At 44.4% G+C, this 20,668-nt stretch overlaps 2 long non-coding RNA genes across 4 annotated transcripts; one reads left to right on the forward strand and one right to left on the reverse strand.

Annotated features, from left to right (window-relative positions):
* Window positions 1-1,611: 1,611 nt before the first annotated feature.
* On the forward strand, window positions 1,612-6,078 carry LOC107308856 (uncharacterized). Of its 3 annotated transcripts, none has more exons than XR_014943218.1 (3): window positions 1,612-2,108; window positions 2,507-2,729; window positions 4,761-6,078. It is a non-coding gene; the product is annotated as an uncharacterized LOC107308856 (long non-coding RNA). The 3 variants fall into 3 exon arrangements; XR_014943219.1 differs by lacking the exon at window positions 4,761-6,078 and adding an exon at window positions 3,034-3,627 and having other exon boundaries at window positions 1,732-2,108; window positions 2,657-2,729; XR_004306338.2 differs by lacking the exons at window positions 1,612-2,108; window positions 4,761-6,078 and adding an exon at window positions 3,034-3,627 and having other exon boundaries at window positions 2,562-2,729.
* On the reverse strand, window positions 5,177-20,304 carry LOC107308857 (uncharacterized). Its single transcript, XR_001552947.3, has 2 exons — window positions 20,142-20,304; window positions 5,177-6,394 (listed from the first exon to the last, which is right to left on the reverse strand). It is a non-coding gene; the product is annotated as an uncharacterized LOC107308857 (long non-coding RNA).
* Window positions 20,305-20,668: the final 364 nt, after the last annotated feature.

Genomic DNA, 20,668 nt, shown 5'->3' on the forward strand with positions numbered 1-20,668 from the left:
AAAGTGCCCACGTGGGTCTTGAATAACTACAGAGGACACTGATGTGGATACAATACTGAGTTACTTTGAGGAAAAAAAACAAACTGGAGGGTTTCCTGGTGTTAGTCACACATTTTCCTCGAGCAACTGAAAAGTCTGAGTCAATCCTGATGTTTTGCTAACTTTGTTTTCTGTATCCCATCATCAAGGCTGGTGTCCCTGATTGTGACCCAGCCCATGCTTGGCAGGTTAGCAGTTACCTGGTAAGTTGGTCCCATCAGAGAAATCCTGCTATTTTTTCTCCTTTGCTATAATTTGTCAGTCACAGAATCACAGAATCATTATGGTTGGAAAAGACCACTATAATCCCAAGTCCAGCCCCAACCCACCCAATCTGTTCCCACTGACTACATCCGTTAGCTCCATGTTTCCTTGTTTCTGGAACACCTCCAGGGATGGTGACTTCACCTCTCCCTGGGCAGCCTGTAACACTGCATTACCACTCTTCTGGAGAATAAATTTTTTCCTAATATCCAACCTGAACTTCACCTGGCACAACTTAAGGCCATCACCTCTTGTCCTGTTGCTATTCCCTGGGGGAAGAGGCTGACTGCAACTCACTACAATCTCCTTTCAGGAACAATGCAAGAATGACAGTCTAACTTCATGCTGTAGCCTCCTTGAAGAGAAATCAATCCTTTAATTAAGCAATTGCTCTGAGGATATTGGGGATACCCATGTTGCTGGGCATGGATTGGAGGAATTTTGGAGGAGCACTCAGTAAAGGCAACACCTGGAACAAAGAATCAAAAGCAGCGCGAGCAACACACGATAAATGTCCCCCATCCAACTTTGAATTAAACACCCACTCAGCTGAAACGTTTGAATGATGAACATCATCATCTGGGGATGAGGGGGGAGGGAAATCTAGGCGGCTTTATTTTTTCCAGCGTTACAGAAAGTTATTTCCTTCCTCCTGCAGATGTGCAGCTCGGCACTGGAAACAGTTACCCGTCGAGTTCAAGCAGCTGTACTCATGTGTCACCAGGCAATGAAACGCCAGCCCCGAGCTGTCAGCTCCACCATTGAAATTAATGGGCCAGACTGTTTACATTACTGGAAATCATCCCATTTAAATATATATGTTAGGCTGAATATGTAAAGCAACTGTGAATTGGCAGTGTGGAGAGAAGGGGATCGGGTCTGGAGAAGGGAAGTTGGACTGGGACATGACAGGGTGTAAAAAGAGAAAATCCGGGAGATTTCCCTCAGGGGAAAGATATTAATTTGATGAAAGAAGTGTAAGGAAAGACAAAAATTGATCAGATAGCACTGGAATGAGAGAGATAAAGGGGACAATCGTTTTATGTATGGATAAAAGGATGGATGGATATATGAGCTCTGTTCAAGAATAAACTCAGAGTGGGATCATATCAGTGTCCCAAGCACCAGAGGTCACTGGGATCAAATATCTCCAAGGGTCACAGAGCCTTTCAGCAGTAATGGAGAACTTCAAACAGAGGAAAACACACAGACTAGGAATGGAATTTTTTTTTTTTTTCTTTGTTAGTATTCAGGAAGAGCATCATTTTTCTGCAGCACTTTCAGAGAGTAAATAATCAAGAACATGCTGCTGGAAGAACTGGGAATGGGCCAGAGAACATGGGTGTGAGGCAGGGAATGTTCAGATGCAGGCATGGTCTGAGGAGAGTGATGAAGGGTTCTCAGTCGGAGATAGAAGAGAGGAGGAGCAGTGAACAGCAGCCTGTCCTGGGACAATGTGGTAGCCAGGATCCCCTCCTCTGGGTTTGCTATGATGGGAATTTCTTGCCTCCACTAAAGGATACCTATTAGTTTCTTCTTGGAAAAGAAGAAGCCCATCTTGTTTGGGCTCTCAGTGGAGGGATCACACGCTACAAGACTCTGAAGATCCAGTTGTCATGGCTTTGTAGGAACTCCATGGTGATGCTGGGCTGGAGGTTATCCATGGTGACTCACACTGGGACGTTTGGGACCTCCAAGATAACGCTGGGTTGGAGATCCATCTGGGACTGTTCAAACTGCAGAAGAGGAGGCTCAGGGGAGACCTTATTGTTTTCTACAACACCCTGAAAGGAGGTTCTAGTGAGGTGAGTGATCAGCTTCTTCTCCCAGGTAACAGCAGTAAGATGAGAGGGAATGACCTCAAGTTGCACCAGGGGACGTTCAGGTTACTAGGAAATTAGGAAATATTTCTTTTCTGAAAACATGGTCAGGCACTGGAATGGGCTGCCCAGGGAGGTGATTGAGTCACCTCTGAACCACGTTCAGATATTGCACTGAGGGACACGATTTGGTGGGGAAATATTGGTGGTAGGTGGATGGTTGGACTGGATGATCTTGAAGATCTTTTCCAGCCTTGGTGATTCTATGATTCTATGATCCTCCATGATGACAGTGGTGTGGGGCTACTTCTGAGGTGACACAGAGTTGGAAATCCTCCAGGCTCACAACTCTGGACATGTGTAAATGCACTTTTGTTTTGCAGAAATTTGTCTCTGCTCCAGAGTGCTGCAAGAAGCAGAACTGCAAAGGGAGGGTGCGATGTGAGCAGATCGCAGCATCCAGTCGTCAAGTATTAATGGGCCAGGAATGCTGCAGCTGTAAAATGTGGAAAGAAAATCCTTCTGTTTTGCAGAAGGACCTTGCCGAGGATGACTCCACCAGCACAATCCACCAATCTATCACCTCCCAGAATCCCACATGAGAAGGTGGGATAATTACTATAATTTTAATGTACTCCAAGATGATTTAAATACTCTCGGTAACCTAAAAATATCCTGCTTTTCCGTGAAAGCTCTGATTTTCTGAGGTAATGCTGCCCCAAAGCTGCTGATGGTTTGCATGCCAGCCCTTTCTATTGCCCCACTGGGCTCCATAAACCATGTCACGGCTCTTTCCCTTTGGCCTTGTGGAAAGTCTTTGCCTCCTGCATTTTGCACATCTCTCTTTTGAAAAGAAAAAGAAAACACACATATATATGTGTGTATATATATATATGTATTTTTCTTGTAGCTTGAAGATCAGACAGGGAATTATGAATCCCATAGCTGTACTGGAGCCCCAGAAGGACAGAAGATGAAGAAGAGGACATTAGAGACAGGGTGGGGACCATGGAGCCTGGGCCAGATGAATGCTTCAGTATGCTCGGAAGTGTCGGTGAAGCAAATAGAGTGTTTCTAACAGAGTCCTGAGCATTGAAAAATAGTGCTTAAATTGCCTCCAGAACCAGCGTGAAATCTGAAGATTTGGGAATATCTCTTGTGACTGATTGAGTGACTGACTGATTTGCTGATATCTGTGCTGTACGTGTGTGGTGGTGTTTAATTCAGATGTTCAAACACCATTTCCTTGAGCTGAGTTGGATGCTAGAGGCTCTCAGACTCCAGCTTTTGCTTCTGAAAAGCACTCGTCTGCCCTTAACTGTGTCACTTTGCCAGCCCCGTGGGATGTGCCTCAGATGCACAAGGGCATCTTGGATGGCACCAGGCTCTGTGCGTGGGCTGCTGAATCCCACCCTCTGAGTCAGAAAGATTGTATTCTCAAGGTTTTCTCTACAGTCGCTGGGATCAGAACTTTACCTTCAAAATAAATAACATCCGAAGCCAAGATTCCTGGATGGTCAATTAATTTTGTGGGGGCTGGTTTGGAAAGATTCTGAAACCCAATCCTCTCTGTAAAACTGAGAGTTTTGGCAGCTGTGTCAAGAAGCAAAGTGTATGTTTTCTCTAGAATTATTTCTACCATAATAAGAGAAAATAGCAATAAGAAAGAGCCTCATCTCCTTTTATTTATTTTCAGAGGTCTCCAAGGGTCTCTTGTTTGTCCCTCTTCCTGCTGGAAAGCAGAAGAACCCAAGATGAGGTCGAGCCTCATGTTTATTTGCACAAGAGTGAAATTATTAGATAACCTCTCCTGACTGTACATGTTAATCTATGGGGTTTCGGTAACACGGATGTTCATCATACCTGTCCTATGGATAACTCATTTAATGAAATGAGGTGAAAGGTGCTAATCCTGCATTAGGAGCTGGGTTGGGTTTTGACCAGTAAAGGGAAGGTTTCTGGTTTGGACATCCACTGTTCTTTGGTCTTGAGCAAAGAATGAGATGCAAATGGCACATTCTGAACTTCCAAGCTTTTCCATTCATTTCTAGGGTCTCCTGCATCAAACTTGCAGGGCAAGCTCACATAGAAGAAAACAAAGGATTGCACAAACTCCAGCTGATATGAAACTGATGACCTTTGTTCTGCTCCTTGGTTAACCACCATGAAATTATTATTGCAGAGATAAGCATCATAAATTTTTGTGTCTGGCTTTTTTCCTAGATCCTGCTTAACAGTATTTCTTGGTAGTTTCTTAGTAGATACTTTTTAGCCCTGGCACCATTCCTGGAGTACTGGCAATTAATCCTATTAACATTTATTTGTAAAAATAGCGAGGTATTCAGCCTCCTCAGCTGAACACTGTTGAATACAGGGAGAGCCTGCAATAGAGCAGAGCACACAGATGGCAGGGAGACCACTGATCTCCCAACATTCCTTCTGCTATGGATGTCTAGGACCTTCTCACTTTGTTCCTCTCTCTCTGGTAAATTCATGCTGATCATTTCCAGACTTTGCAGAGGTGAGAGCAATGTACCTGTTTTTATGTTTTCATGTTTTTGGTCTTTTTTTATGTTTTTATGACTCACTTCTTACGTTGAGTTGTTGAAGTGATGCTGAGCAAAGCTTTTCCTCCAGTTTCTTCCAGGGGACGTTCCTGCACTGGAAAGATGCTCTGGACCCTCACTCTGCTGGATTTATTGCCTAAGAGTAACATGGTATTCTTCTCCATTGAGAACCCAAATCTTTCAGTCCAAATCTGGGAGAAAGAGGGGCAGAAACAAAGGCTAGGACATGGAAAATGGAGGGCAACACAGTGACTGTGAGCTGTAAACCCAGAGGAAGCTCATGGAGTTGAACCCACTGCAGGAGGAAGCACTGCGGACCATGGAGAATGAAGAAGTCAAGGGCAGAAATAGGGGGAACCTGAGCAGAGAAATGAAGGGTCCTCATCAGGAGCTCACAGAGAATAGCAAAGGGAATCAGCATCCTGGGAAATGGCTTCCCTCCAGGAGCCAGCTGCCAAGGAGAGCTCTGCAGAACCAGGAGAACCCTTTGGGTAAAGCATGTATTTTTATTTGGGGTCCATGGTAGCCATGAGCTGCATTTCAATGGAATCTATTGGTCCAACCTTAAAAATGAAACTTGTAAAATACAGAGCACAGAAGCTGGTTATGGCGTAAAGAGAAAGTCTTGCTCCTTCCTACTAGATCACTCCACAGATTCATGGGTTCCTCATCCTTTCAGCCTGTTGTCCCCAGCTACCAGAATCTCAAGCAATGGTTTTTGGAAAGTTGCTGGGGATGTATTCATCTCTTTTTGTGATAGACACTGATGACGAATGTCTATCTATTTATTTATTTTTTAACACATTATTTGGTCTTGAAATCTTGGCTGTTTTAGTCCTGGCTGCTTTACTATCAACAGGAAGTCTATGGCAATAGCTCACAAGAGTCAGTCCTTGAGAAGATGCCTTCCAACAGGCATTTTGAGGTTTTAATCCTTTTTGGTGTTCCTCATTATTTCAGTTAATAAATCCAGGGTGGTTGCAGTGATGATTCATGCAGGATGCATCCTGTTTCTTCTCTCCCACATCTTTCTGGCAAAAAGCTGCTATGGATTAGGAACCTTGCCCTTCATTTTTGGAGATTTCTCTCCCACTATAGACTTCAAATGAGAATTGCTGTGGTATTTCACTGTGTGCTATTTCAGAGTGCTGGCTTTTCTGACGCAGTCATCATCTATATGGAAAAGAGGTGTATACATGAATCAGTAGTATAGTTCAGCTGCATCTGCATTAGAAAGGCATAAAAATAAGTGCAACTCGTTCTTATAAACATAAATGCAGTATTTGACATGTGTTCTTCTAGGATGCGATGCCAAGTCGGCAGTTCAGATATATGCCAAGACACTTTGCAGACAGGAAGTGCAGAATAAACAAGGTCCTACAATTTCACACCACGGCTTCTACGTTTCTATTTGTACCTCTGGTGACTGGAATGTGTCAAGGTTTGGGGGAGTTTCCTGAAAGTTGGCTGATATGTCTTTCATCTGGGCTGCCTTTATTTTTTTTTTTGCCTCTAGTTCTAAAAAATTCAGATGTCTTTCAGCCTAGACCCCGGACAAAGGCTTCTTTCCTCCATAAAAGGCAGCAGAACAGTCTGTCCTCTGTCATCTTCACACCAAACTGTTGGTCTATGAGACTTTAGGTTGTTTTTAGGGGTCCTTTGCAGGTGTAGGACCAGTTTTCTGCTCGTGGTCTGTCCAGTCACCTGTTGGGATAGTAGAGTCACTCAACCCAATACCTCTTCTGCTGTGCTATTTGATCAATGAACAAACAAAGCAATAAAAAGCCCACATCCTCAAGGAACAGATGGCCTTAGCTGGGAGGTATTTTTCCTTGTTCTTCAGTAACTGAGGGAAAAAATCACATATCCTTACCTTCACACAGCTGAATCCATCACCTGTTGCACCTCAGATGCCAGAAGCTGACGTGTAAGCATAGCCTGCATCTCACCGAGAGAGGGGAATGCAAGGGACAAAGCAGGCTCTCATGGTGGTGGGCTTCTGCCTCTGGGCTGTTCTCAGGACTCTGCTTATGAAAGTGGGGAGCAGTAGGAACTAATGGAACATGATTTCAATTTGATTTTTAAAGTAGGTCAAGTAAATCTAACATCTTCTTACCAGTGGTTCTAAAGAGAGACGGGGGTGCCACTGTAAGTATTTACTGTGTAAAGGTTAGGCAAGAGGAATCTCACCCTTTTATTGCAGAGATCTGAATATATTCTTTACCTCCCTGTGTGGACTTGGTAAAGGGAACAAGACCAAAGTGTATTCCAATAGGCTTAATCAGCATTGTCTCCATCTCCCACTCAACCAACAACTACTGGAGATGGTAGAAACTTGATTTGGCTTATCACCAAACTATGCTTTAATGGCTGAGCTTTTCCTGGAGTCTTCAGGTTATGAGTCAACAGGAACATCCTTACTCCAGTTTTCAAAGTAGGAGGCGTATATGTATGTCTGCTCATTGAAAAGAGCACAGAAGATAGTAGGTAGAAGAGGAAATGAACAGCCAGACCTACTCAATATTAACAGCAGTGCCAGGGGCGTGTTCAAGCAAGCTTATCTCCCCCTAAAACTGGCAGGCTGAGTAAAAGCACTTGGTAGAATAGTGACCCCAGGGAGGATGAGATACCTTCTGCATAATTATCCCCAGTCAGGGTTTGGCTCTGCCACCATAGATGTTAATCTTTCACACCCACAGTCAAATGGCTGCATAACAGCCCTTGTGGTGAAATGAGTGAATGGAAGGTAAAGGAATGCAGTGTTCTTGTTTTGCATGGTTCAGAATCAGATGCATCAAGCGTTGGTAGCTCGTATTGCAGCACACAGAGCTGTGCCTTATCGCAAGGCTATATCCTGTTGGCAGCAAAGCACCCCCAACCTCACAGCAGAAACTGGTATCGAGCAATCTCTGCCCTGAGGATGTTGTAACTATTGAAGGTGAATGAAATAAAAGAAAAAAAAGGGGGGGAAAAAAAAAAAAAGCAATAAAGATATGTTGGGAGAGCTCTAAGCTTTGATTCAGCAAAGACTTTGAGAACATGTTTCATTTAAACGAGCCATAGCACCCACTCCCATTAACAGATCTTAAGCATTTTTAATGAAAATAAGCTGTGATGATATCTCTTATTTAAAAATAATAATAATAATAAAATAGGTCGAACTCCAAAATTATGGAAATAATTACCAGTAATTTACAGCCTAATTGACTGTGGGAGATATTATTGGTTTCTAAAGGATATTCATCAGGTTGTTAAGCACTGGGATCAATAACCACCTTGTGGTAAGACCCGAAGTTGTTGTCAGAGGCAACCACAGCATTTCCTGCAAGTGTTGCTCATCTCATATTTATGAGAGTGTGGTCACGAAAGCCAACTGCAATTCAACCTTGGTTTTGACCTGATGCCGTATCGATTCGTACCCATCAGCTGAACCTGAAAGGTCATGCAATGAAAACCCACTTAAGAGAAGTAGTATCTTTTTTTTCCAGCTTGCTGACTTATAGGACTCTTTGGCAGTCCTGGTTTTAGCACAGGCTTTGGCTTGATGACGTTTCAGTGTCATCGTTGCAAATTTTATTTCTACAGACTCTTGAGACTGCTGGTTTAGGTGGAGGGATCACCTTTCATGTGACCCGTAACCTCGGTTTTCATGCTCAGGCTTAGATGGACTTTAAAATCACAGAAGCATTAAGCTTGGAAAAGACCTCTGAGATCATCTAGCCCAGCTGTCCACCTACCACCAATATTACCCACTAAACTATGTCTCTCAGGGCCACATCTCCGCATTTCTTGGGCAGTGACTCTTCCACTTCCCTGGGCAGTCTTTTCCAGTGCATTGCTGCTTCTGAGAAGATATATTTCCTAATATCCAATCCGAACCACCCCTGGTGCAACTTGAGGCCATTCTCTCTCATCCTATTGAAGACATTGAGCAGAGGCAACTATAGCTATAAAGAAAAGAAAAAAAAAAAAGAATTTATAACCTTACATTTGTGAGAATCATGCTGCAATAAAAAATAAAATAAAACCAGCAACCGTGGCTCTGGTAGCCCTCAGTAGCTCTTTACATTCTGACACGTTGCACCCTTGAACCTGAGGCAGGAGAGTAAAATAGAGGGGAAAGCTGTGTTGACCCAAACCCAGGTTTGATGAAGTACTGCTTGTTTGGAGTGCCATAAATCCAGCAGGAAAGCAGAATCCTGAAAGGCAGAGAAGTGTGGAACAGGTAATCACAGCTGTGGGATGGATTGCCATCACTTTCAAGGCATAAATCAGCACTCAGTGCCCTTCTGGATGGCAGCACCAGCTTCTAAGACTTTCATATGTTCACCTAGATGTGGTCCTTCCTGATCTTGAAGTGGTGACCCAGTGGTGTGGCTGAGCCTGTCTGGCTCCCTGGAGCACACACAATACTGACAACCTGGTGGTGAGCACATTTCCCCCCTCCCTACCAGATGTGCCTCTTGTTTTTTGGGCTATCTGCTGCCTGAGGACACACTGAGCTTACACAAAGGTGCCAGGCTTGATGATGCTCATCTTTTCTCCAGCAGAGGATGGAAAGGCCTTGTGTCCTTATGCTCTGTGGTGCTGCTTTGCTTCATCCCTCTCCTAAACCTATTGCTGGTGCTCAGAGTGAGAGTGGCTGCAACAGCCACAGCTTGACCTGGGATGTGTTTTAGGGTCACCACAGCAACTATGATGGTTGCATTAAAAAATGGCACAGATGTCACTCAGTGCCCAAGGGGCAGGGGTGGAAGGGGAGGTCAGTGATGGATTTGCAGCCCTTTGGAGCTGCAGTATCACGAGGGTGCTTAAAGGGGGGATTTGCACGTGAGTATGTGTGCAAGGAGGAATTTCCTGCAGTGAATGAGAGGCAGTGTGAGCTCTGACTGAACAGCTGAAACTGGTCCTGAAAAGCAAGGTGCTTCATCTCTTAGCAGACAAACTTGCTGTAATTATACATGTGGAACAAGCAGGGGAGCAAGAACTGATAAGAGAGATGCAACAGCCCAGACAAAATTAGCTTAATTTCTCCTATGCCCTTAATTATCTTAGTGGATGAAAGGCTTGATGGGTATGCAGTGCCTGGGGAGGTGAGACAGGAGGGAAGGCAGCCCAGCATGCAGGGCTCTCCCAGCTGCTGGCTCCCAGACTCGCAGTCCTGGCATTCCTGGGCATGGCACTGCTGGGTGCAGACAACACTTGCTGTGTCCCTGCCTCAGGGTCTTTATCAAAGAACCATAAAAGTTGTTAAAGACCACTGAGATCCCCAAATCCAACCCCAACCAACCCCCACCATGTCCACTGACCATATCCTCAGTGCCACATCTCCATGGTTCTGGAACATCTTCAGTGATGATGACTCCACCACCTCCCTGGGCAGCCTGTGTTGCTGCATCACCACTCTTTATAAGAAGACATTGCTCCAAATATTCAACCTGAACCTCTCCTGGCACTACCCATCACCTGTCATCCTATCACTGTAACCAGGGAGCAGAGACCAACCCCCACCTTATCACAACCTCCTCTCAGGGGGTTGGAGAGAGCAATATGGTGTTCTCTGAGATGCTGTCATTACGTGGTGCCAATAAATGGTGCTGGGAGGTAGATCTATATTTGTGGTGTAGCTCTTGTTTGTGTCCCTGTGGGACAATTGTGCATATCCACTGGGCTGGGTGGAAGGACAAGAGTTGTGTAGTAATCATATGTAGTACTCATAGAGGTATGTCCTAAATGACCTGTAGGGATGCTGAAATTAGGTGAAATTAATACTGCCAGGATCATGCTGAAGTCTTTGCCAGTGGAGGTGCATTCTGAGGTTCCTATCTATGAGGGCTGCTCCAAAAGTAATGCCTTCTATTTTATTATGTTGGCCTATGAGAGGCCAACATAACAGAGGAGGATGCTGGTGAGATGTCAGTAGAGGCTGAACCTTACCAACAACATCCCATTAAATTTTGTTGCTCTACCCAACTGTGTTATTGTGCCCTTAGTTTCTGCTGTCATTTTCATGGAAATAAATCAGAGGCACAACTTTTGGAGTAACCCATATATATCCCTCCAGTCCAGCATGCAGACTCGGCTCTCCAAGAGATCCATGACCAACAACCACCCTGCCATCTATTTGGTGTGTTCTTTTACATCCTCCCAAACCAGAGGTGAATGCTTTGCCCACCAGATACACCTCTGTCCTGCAGATGGGTCATTTCACAGCACTTCCAGCTCCAGCTGCTTTGCCAGAGCCTGGTCCTGCTATGTGGGGAGCAGCATTACCCAGACATCCAGCAAGGAATTGCAGGTGGTTTTCTCCAGGACCACCCAGGAAATAAATGGTGATACAAGAACAGGGTTTGGGTTCCTCTCTCCCTCTCCCAGCCCCAGGCTTCAACCATGAAACCAAACACAGCTGCAAACCACGCAGTCTCATGTCAAAATAATCTAAAGAAATTAAGTGATGTTAAAATCGTAATCCTTCAGCCTTTCCTCAGGCTGGACTCCAGTTAAAATCAAATACGCACAGACTACTACAGTAGTTCTCTTTCTTTTACCCACAGAACAAGCAATTATCCTAAATCTACGGCATTCTCAGGAAGAGGGCAGTATATATAATATGTTCCTTATGAATTTCTGGGCTGGCTCCGTGATTTTCCTTTTGGAAATTCTGAGACACCAAACGAAAGGGAAATTTTTTCACCATATCTGTGAGAAGACGGTGTGAGTTTCAATATTCGGAGTAGAAGTCTAAGAATGAAAGCATCCATGATTGGGTTGGTACAGCTTTATCTCTGAATGTCTGTCCTGATTCTTTCTATGAGTATGCCCATAAAAGCTTTACTGACTGGGGATTATACGTATTTAAATAAAAATGCTCAAAAATATTGTGTCCTGAAGGTGACAACCTCTTGAATGGCTTAACTTTGTTTATTGCAACAGCTTTGAGACCTGGGAGCAATAAATGTGCAAAATAACTGTGTTCATAGGATATAATAGGACATGGTTTGCCCAGAGAGGCTGTGGGTGCACCATTCCTGGAAGTGTTCAGGGCCAGGTTGGATGGGCCCTGGGCAGCCTGGTCTAGTATTGGATATGGAGGTTGGTGGCCCTGCCTGCAGCAGGGGGGTTGGAGATTGGTGATCCTTTGAGGTCCCTTCCAACCCAAGTCATTCTATGATTCTATGATTCTATGATTCTATGATTCTATGATTCTATGATTCTATGACATCCACCAACTACATCATGATTTGCTGTTGGGAAAAGTAACGGCCTTAAGGAGCAGCTCTGCTGACAACCAGGGTGCTTTGGCTTCCTCCACTCTGTGCTGTGAGCAAAGGATCAGACCCAGCTGCAGAGCGTGGGGGAGCTTTTGGATTTGTGGTGATGTTTTAAAATACGTGCTTTATTGTACTGCAGCAGAACAGCCTATGAAAGGCACTGGGTGGAAAGAATAATTTTAATAATGGAGAAAAAAAGACTGGAGTTGGAGTCAACAAAAAGACAGGCTGCACTGGGTCTGCCGAGGGAAAAGGACTCTGTTCAGCCTTATTCTTCTCTCTCATAACTGACATAAAGGGAGAGTTGCTCAGGTGAAGTGAATGAGGTTACAGTGCTACTAAATCATTATAAGAAAGTATCAGGCTTGATATTTCATTCCTCCCAGCCTCAAAAACCACTGCTTCCCATGGGCTAGATTGTGCCTATGTAAGCCTTTCCTTCCAGGCTTTTTGTAGTGATTTATGCTCCCTTGCAGTGCGTTATTTAGCCATAAGTTATCCCTTTGTGCTATAGGAGCTCCAGGCAGGGTGCATCCCCTGGTCAATGAGACAAATCATAGAATCATCGAATCATTTGAGTTGTGAGGGGTACTGAAAAGCCATCTGGTCCAACCCCCCTGCAATGAACAGGGAACCCACAGCTCCATCAGGTGCCCAGAGCCCCGTCCAGCCTGACCTTGAGTGTCACTGGGGACAGGGCACCCATCACTTCTCTGGGCAGCCTGTGCAGGTGCTTCATTACCCTTGTAGCAAACATCTTCTTCCTGATGTACCATCCTTCAGCAACTGATGGAGCTGTAGGTGTCCCTGTTCATTGCAGGGAATTTGGACCAGATAGACTTTAATGATGCAGGTGATTCTGTGATTCTATCATCCTTCATTGTTACGCTTGCTCACCAACCAGTCTCCAAACCAAATCTTGATCCTTCAGCATCCAAAAGCTGAGAGCAGCATAGCTGAGAGTCATGCAGTGATTTGGGTTGGAAGGTGTCCCTAGAGGTCACCTTGTCCAATCCTCTGCTCAGGGCAGGGCTATAGCAGGGGACAGCTCTGAAGTCATGCTGCATTGCTCAGGGCTGTGAAACTGCTCAACCATTGAGGAAGGTGACTCTGATTCCCACACTTCATTTTTCTTTTCTTGAAATCATAGGAGGATTAAAAATATATCTTATCTTTTTAATTAAGGATCAGTTTAGCTTCAGATTGCAGCATAATTTAATTTATTCAAAACGTTCCTAGAGTTAATTGACACCAACTCACATACAATGGTGCTTTTTGTCTCGGTGCACTTCCCAGTCTGCAGCACACTGCGGTTTGTGCACTGCATGGTACATGAAAGAGATCAGCCATGCCCTGGGGTGGCTCCTTGCACCCTGAAGTCACACTGACTTCAAAGGAATTGGATGGGTTGGTGCAAGCTGAGGCGCTTCACAAAATGACACCTATTCAAGACAGAGGGAAGGGAAGAATATACACAGACGTGGCCAATCCTGGGTCCTTCTTACAGCAAAGGAACTGGAGCTGAGAGATTGACACCAAGGGATCGAGAGTCTGGAGAAGAGTGTAAGAGGGCAAAAAATGGCATTGAGTGCCAGCCCCCTTCTCACAAACTGACAGAAGTGCAGGTGTTGTAGGTCCTTTCCATTGTGATGGCCTTGTGATTCTGTATGATTCCATGATAAGAAGGCATCATCATGTGTCAGAAGCAGTGCAAGCTGAAGATGCAAAGCTGTTGAGGGCTCTTATTGCATGTACAGATGTGTGAGCCTGAGCCCTGTGCTGAGGTCAGTTGTCAACAGCTACCTTATCATACAGGCTGCAGAGTTAAATCCATCAGCACTGGGGGCAAGCAGGTCACTCCCTTTCATATCACTAAAAAAAAAAGCCCACTGTTTTCAGCCACTATGGCTCAGCATGGCATTTCGTACAACAGAAATCAATGCAACTCAAACAATGCTATCATTCTGTGATTCTGTAAGTACTTGTGAATGAGTGGCCCACTTTAATTCATTAGTATCATTAAGTATTTAATTAAGAAAGTGAAGAATTAATCACACATGTTCATCCTATAGTAGTCACGATAATGTTGTTGCTAATGAAAAATAATTAACAGTGGGCTGTAGTTTGAGAGATAGTGGAAGTGGTGGCATCATTGTGATTACAGACATGCTTATGAAGAAAGCTTAGGAGTAGGAGAAAGCATCCATGGTGTTTATCTTCATGGACTGTAGATTCTGTTCCACTGCCTGGGGCAGGCTCCATTTGCCCTACTCTTGCTAAGCCTACGCATACCGTAGAGGGTATATAAGCTTGAAACAAAAATGGGAAACCACTGTTGTGCAGCTTCTCTTGGGCACTGCAAGAGCTTAAAAAAAGAGACCGGTTCCTTCCCCTCAAAAGAATGGAGAATCCTCTGCCCGAGACTTCTATTTTGTTGTTTATCACCTGCCATTAATCATTACTCTATATGTCTGTTACTGCTGGCAGCTCCTGTCTGAGTTGGGGTCGATGAGAACTGCAGTATCACAAATAAAAGTAAAGCAGTGGTGGCTGCCCAGTGGAGATGATGATAGCAGCGTTATCACAACCTATTTCTACGCCAGACTCCTTGTGAGGTGTGGGATGAAATGAGAGCTCTCTACACACTCAGGAACAATCCAGAAAGTGTTTGGAAAATTCAAGGGGAAAAACTGGTCTGATTTTTGGCTTTTGCTAGGAAGGAAACTCACAGGAAATATTTTCCTGGCCGTGGGAGTAGCTGATGCTATGGGTAACACGTTCTCCGTACATACGTTCCTGTCTCACTTTGCATTCTCAGGAATGCAAGTTTAGCAGGAAAAGGCAGCTGGGAATCTGCAACAAAAAATCTTGCCCACTCTTCAAAGAGCATCTCTGATCATTTTGATGTGCACATTTAGCTTTGAGAAGCTGCTGCTGACATGAAGGCCTGAACAGAAGGGCAGTATGGGACTGGGGAAGAAGTACTAGGGCACCAGGAGGGTAGAAATCCAGGGTGCCAAGGGGAGTCTTTCCTGGTAGTTTCTGGTGTTTCACTTGAGTAGTTCTCTGTGACAGAAATCCCTGCCATTCATCCCTCCATTCATCTAACCTTCCCTCCCTCTCAGCCTCCATCCATCCATCCATCCATCCATCCATCCATCCATCCATCCATCCATCCCCCCATCCATCCTTGCCATCCATCCATCCATCCATCCATCCATCCATCCATCCATCCATCCATCCATCCATCCCCCCATCCATCCATCCATCCATCCATCCATCCATCCATCCATCCATCCATCCCCCCATCCATCCTTGCCATCCATCCATCCATCCATCCATCCATCCATCCATCCATCCATCCATCCATCCTTCCATTCATCCATCCATCCCCCCATCCATCCCCCCATCCATCCTTGCCATCCATCCATCCATCCATCCATCCATCCATCCATCCATCCATCCATCCTTGCCATCCTTGCCATCCATCCATTGATCCATCCATCCATCCATCCATCCATCCATCCATCCATCCCCCCATCCATCCTTGCCATCCATCCATCCATCCATCCATCTATCCTTGCCATCCATCCATCCATCCATCCTTCCATTCATCCCTCCATCCATCATCTGTAGCACCATGCAAAGCCACACCAGGGAATGTCAAGGTTCACAGTGACTCGTGCTCTTCAGCACACTGTCTTTGATTCCTCTGAGGTTCCTTTGCTATTCCATTACTCAGTGGCCAAGTCCAATGCTGGGTGCAGGAATTGGTAGAGGCTGGAGAGAAGACACAGCTAAATGTTATCATAAAGCGCTGGAAAGAATACTTCCTTGCCCCAACTCCGGTGCTCTGTGATAGAGTGACAGCAATGGTGGACGAAGGGAAGGCAACTGCTTGACCTTTCATGTTTACCATTGAGGTGAATGTGGGCATGGCAGCTGTATCCCAGCACAACTCCCATTTTGTGACTAAGCAAGCAGGGGGAAGCCGTTCTGATGGGGGCAGAATGTTCAGGGATCAAAGGCTTTGATTCCACTTGTGTCAGGAGATTTGCCCTAAGAGCAGATTTGCTTTGACATTGTTAAACATAGCTCAGGAAAGGATAAAAAAAAAAATGATGGAATATCCTCAGTCCTGGTAATGCTGAGCACATACACATAAATACATGTTTTTAAAATTAATAGAAAAGGAAGATCCATTATGACATCAAGGATCTTGGGGGAAAAAAAAAAGCGTGCCATCTTTTTCTTTTCTTTTGCATGAACATTCCCATTTGTGCACTAGTGCTAAAATAGCTGCTGGAGGATGAGGGCTTTCAAAACTTAATTGATTAGAGGAAAATCCCACCTCCTTAATAGTTATTCGGGCTCATTTCATATTTTACAGCTATTACGTGGTTATAAAGGAGCTGATAGAAATGCCCCTGGATTGCAGATGGGAAAAATATTTCTCATGAAAAGATCAAAGTCCCAGTTTCCATATTTGAGCACCTCCACCAATAAATCACACGCCGGGATACTGAATTTCAGCGTCAGCTTTCTGCTTTCAGACCAATCAGACTCTACAGCTATTCAAAAGCAGAAAGTTTAATATTAGCAAGAACAGAAAATCCTTAAATACCTGGTACATGTAAAAATATTGTCGATTAATATGCTGTTCAGCTCTATTATTTAGCAAGCCTTTGTCTATAAGGAGATCGGCTGCAGATGGTCACTCTTCAAAGCATTTCATTGTGAAATAGTAGCTTTTTCCTCTGAAAAGTTACACTCTCATGGTGATGATCCATCATTGCTCATAGGGATGGTGTGGTCAATAATGCCTTATTTACTGCTGCTCTGACCAACAAGAAGCTTTCCAAATGAGCAAAAATCCATGTATCTCTAGAGAAAGTGAGAGACCTTCATGTCTGGGGAGAACTCAGCTGGTACTCCAGAAGTCTGAAACCACTTTTTACAGACCTGAGCACAGAATAAATACAGCCAGGAGACTCCTGAGCTGGCAAAGGACCAGTAAAGCACCAGCTAAAGTCAGTGAAAACAAAATGAGAGTGACTTTCTCTGGAAGGAGAAAAGGAGTTTCCTTTCTCCCCAAGGTTCCTAAAGAGAGAGCTGCTTTAGTTCAGCACTGGGGTGAAATTTGTATAGCTTTGCCCTACCATTGCCCATGATTCTGTCTGGAGTTTGACACTACTGTGGTGATGAGAAGCCTGTGGTTGTATTTAATATCCCAGGTGGTGGAGTGGGACTGAGGACTGTCCCTTGGTTTGAGACTGTTCAAGGTCAGCAAAAACGCTGAGGGAAGTTAATTTCTGAGCATAGAGACAAAAGGGCTTCATCTTACTCCAGGTAACCAGTGGAGTACCATGCACTGTCTGGTACAGCTGCTAAGGCCTGGAGCATTTTGGTGTAAGACGTGTCCATCTGGGTAGAACACTTGGGCCATGAAGGCGTATGAAGAGCTCAAATACAGAAGCTAACATCTCCATCAGTTTCCAGAAGATCTGCTCAGCCTTTATGTTTGCCTGCCAGCTGTAAAGCGTTCTCTTCCCTTCTCCATCTCATTCTCCTGCTCATAATTATTTCATCAAATCAACTTATTCTCTCTTTTTTTCTCCCTCAAGTTTCAAGCTGCCCAACTCCATTCTGCAATAAATATGTATAAAACCACAGCTGCTTCTGCATCCCTCATGCCTGGATGCCTGTTTTTATTGCCTGCTTTCTATTAGACATATATACGTATATATGAAATACATATATATTTTATGTGCCTTTCTTTCCCTCCCATTTCTATTTCCTTTCTACTGCATTGTTCTTGCTCCCTCTCTCCCTTTTCCTCTGGCCTCACTACAGCCATTTGTCACCCTCTGGACATTATTTTTTTTTATCGAGATGTTTTGTCCAGGAATGTTTTCCACCAACGCAAACCCATTAACGTCCAGAGTTCAGCTGACAGCCTGGGCTCCAGGACCATTGCCTTGTGACATGGAGCGCTTTCAAGATGCTGGAATTGGTTGGTAAAATAACCCAGTCACATGCGTAAGAGAGAAAAGAAATGTCATTAAAAAAGGTAATAAATTTTAAAGCTGTGCTTGGGTCTCTCTGTCTCCGTTGTTTTTTTCCTTCCTCTTACATGGTAATCTGTTAAATGGTTGTGAGATTCTGTCTGTCCCTTAACCGGAGGTCTTTCTGATCCAGATTTCTCACATCCATCTTGAAGGATGCAACCCTTTGCAGTTCATGAGAATTGACCAGGCTTTGTACATGCTATCAACACAGATTAAGGCCTTTGAAATCATAGAATTACAGAATCAAATAATCATTAAGGTTGGAAAAGACCACTAAGATCATCTAGTCCAACCATCAGTCTTGGTTTAAGTGCTCAACTGGTACCTGAATTATCTGCATTTAAATTAGCAGGCTTACGTTTGAGGATTCTTTAGTCTTCACTGTTAATTGGATCTTGCTAATGATGAGAGCATCATTAAACTGACGTAATCCCTGTCATCCTGTTAGGGAATGATTTACAGAATTGGGAAGGGAAGCCAGCAGTGAGGCTGCGTGGCTCCAGATGCTGCTGATGGCTCTGGAGATGCTCAGTTCTCGGCCATGGTTTGGTGCCAGCTCAGCCTGTGGCTGTGTCACAAAAATAATTGCAGTGGTTAAAGCAGAGCTGGAAGAAGGCACACACAGAATTAAAGAACAGTAATATCATTAAGGTTGGAAAAGATCTCTAAGATCATCCAATCCAGTCATCCACCTATAAACAATATTGGCCACTGACCATATCACTCAGTGCCACATCTCCATGGTTCCTGAACACCTCCAGCGCTGGTGACTCCACCGCTTCCCCAAACATCCTGTGCCACTGCATTACCACACTTTCTGAGAATAAATTTTTCCTAATATCCACCTCAAACCTCCCCTGATGCAACTTCAAGTCATTCCCTCTCATCCTATTGCTAATTACCCTCCTTTCTGTGCAGATGATGAAAGGTCAGCATCAGCAAACTGATGGACAAACCCACCTCGGGGTGTGGGATGCATCATGGGGTTTTCAGAAGTATCTGATTTGTATAAAGGACCCACAGTGGTGGAACAGGACGTAGGAAGAATTCATTAACTCACTGATGGTGGAGAAACCTGAGTCATGGGTTTCACTTATTTTTGGGTGAGTCAAAAAAAAACAGGGGCAGGAATATATATGAAGGGGTGACCAAAACCCATTAGAAATGGGCAGAACATGCTCCAGATTCATTAGAGGGTAAATGTTTGAGTCTGAAGAAGGATGGTACCTGATGACCTAGTAAAACCTATAGAACAGAATGGGCTAGATATGTAATTATTACTTTCCACAGAAATTTATGTGGTTGATTTGGGTTCCATGGACCATTTAGACCCAAACTATCACATTACAGATATTTCTTCTTCCATAAGGTGAGGCACATCCCTCTCCTTAGAATCAAAGAATCACCAAGGTTGGAAAAGACCTCCAAGGTCATCCAGTCCAACCATTCAGTCCAGTCCTTCTGCCACAGAAGACTGAATGAAAAGCAGTGATGATATTCCTGAACTTGACCTAACACAGAATAAAGAAACAAAGCATTTTAGCAACAACTTCCCCTTGGCCTAAGGGGGTTTAAGACACAGTGGGGGCAGGCAGTCAAATACCCCCAAAACTGGGGATAAACCATGACCACCTTGGAGAACTCGTAACCAATATCAGGTGGTAAAGCTCAGAGATTTTGGGGATCACAACCTTAGTATGGCCCAAAGGAGAAGCCATGCAAGCCTGCAGGTATGTCATTCCCTCTCAGACCTCCTGGGGACCTGGAGATGTCCCCTGAATAGGGACAACGGGGGAAGCTGGGGACAGGAAAGCAGAAGGTGGAGGAAGGAATACTCAGGACACCTCCAATATTTGGGATATTTGGGTATTATTTGGGATGTTTGGATAAGGTCTTTAGTTGTTCAGGCTCTGGAGTCTGAGTGTAATTCCCCATATCCCAACACAGATGTTGAAAATAGGGCGGATGAATCATGCTCTAAAAGCGCCTGTTTCTGCTGACTACAAAGGGAGCCTAGGGTGACCAGCTCAGCTGGAAATGTCTGTGTTGTGGATATATGAAATCAGGTGAGAGAAATCCCACATCTCCCACTGCTTTGTCTCAGTTTCTTACCTGGAAGAGTCACTTTTCAAGATAAAAGGCTGTCCCAGGCTCCAAGGCTTCTTAATTATGTACTGAGCTGCTCAAATAAATGACAGCAGTTGGCTAGGTAGAAATTCCTGCAGACTTCTTTGCAAAGTTGGAGTCAGTTTTGAGGTAAGACTTCTGATTCAGTGCAGTGCACAAGAATTCATCAGAATTTAAGGTTTTTAGTGCAGCCAATGGGAAAACAAGTGCTGCAATCAGCCCTCTCTCCCTCCTCATCTTGTTTACTCTGAGATTAAACTCAGTTATATCCCACCAACAGCATGCTCGTCCCACAGGTTCTTGTGCTGACTCCACAGATTTCCTTCATGAGAATTACTGCGGGAGTAATGTGAAGAATTTGGGTTCTTATCTCTTCTCCACCCCAAATAATCAAGACTGGGGCCTTCCTAGAAGCAAGTAACTCATCTGAACATTTTCCATCAAACTGAACCCTGGGCAAATTGTTGATAAAAATGATATGCTTAAACGCCATCAAGCTGAACCCCAGGCAA

Source organism: Coturnix japonica, chromosome 2 (assembly GCF_054131305.1).
Source record: "Coturnix japonica strain WE chromosome 2, WE-NBRP24, whole genome shotgun sequence".
NCBI lineage: Eukaryota > Metazoa > Chordata > Aves > Galliformes > Phasianidae > Coturnix > Coturnix japonica.